The sequence below is a fragment of the Malurus melanocephalus genome, unplaced genomic scaffold, assembly GCF_030028575.1.
Source record: "Malurus melanocephalus ecotype Western Australia unplaced genomic scaffold, MMel_1.1 scaffold_55, whole genome shotgun sequence".
Lineage (NCBI taxonomy): Eukaryota > Metazoa > Chordata > Aves > Passeriformes > Maluridae > Malurus > Malurus melanocephalus.
In genome coordinates, this window is record NW_026623287.1 from 2999929 (window position 1) to 3001118 (window position 1190).

A 1190-nucleotide genomic window follows, 5' to 3' on the forward strand; every position below is an offset into this window, starting at 1 on the left:
TTTTAAACAGAAAGCAGAGTTCAGTAAATAAAGATAAATGATTGTGCTCCTTGTCTGCAGACCCTGGAGCTAAACTGAACAGGCCTCTTATGGTTTGGACCTGCTTCATTGACTGTTCAGACAGCCCAGTAATACGACAGATGTACCCAGCCGTTCCCTCTTCCCCGCTGTCCATTAGATTATGTTCATTTTGTCTGAGATGCCATTATAAGTCTCAAGGTCAAATAAGTCACAGAGAAGAAAGAGGAGGACTAATTTTTTTTTCCCTGCYGCCCTCCCTGCATAAGGACTTATTCACAACTTGCAAAGCACATCGTCTTTTAAGGTGCACATACAGCTCAGCACAATTTATTGAAATAAAATGCAGGTGTAACATTCACCCGGAGGCCGTTCTGGCACGGCAGCAGAGGAGACTTCTCAAGAGTGATTTGGACTGCTTTCCTAAATTTCTAATGAATTATTTGTAAATAAAATACATTAAGGGGGAGCTTTCAAAAACAGGGAAAAAAAAAAGAAGGAAAAAAACCCACAACAAATGTGCTGGAAAGCAGACTGCCAGGTCTGAAGGCTTTTCAAGGGACACTGGACAAGTTATCACACTCTGAGCAGAGTGGATGAAATGTGGAGATGGAGGAAGAAACAGCAGCACTGATGTGAGAGTGCTATAGAGTCCTAAAACCCCAAACTTGTCAAAAATGCGGGAATTAATTTTATTCTTGGATACAGCAGGGTGCATGACATCCCAAAGTGGTCTTGGGTAGCAACCAGAGATCTGTATCGTGCCTGTAACAGTAGAACTAAATAATAATAAATCAGGGACTGAAATTCTCTTCTTTATGGAAATATTTCTGTTCTTTAAAGAAAATTAAAGAATGGTTACTGAAGAACCGTAAATAGGACTACCTATGCAGTTAACATGATTTTTGTTTTCCCAGAGTTTTCAACAAGTGGGAAGAAGACCATTTATTTCTGTTACAGTGCTGAAATAGAAAGCTCGAGTAATGAAATTTAGAGTTAGGAAAGAGACTTTTGTTTTGCTTTTCTAAAATAAGTTATATTTGCCTTTTTTATTGACTTTCACTGATAGCAAGCAGCGATACATTTGGGGAAACAGAAAAGATAAATATTATTTAGGGCTAACCATTCAATAGTCAGAACACCCATCAAAAAAAAAAAAAAAAAAAAAAAAA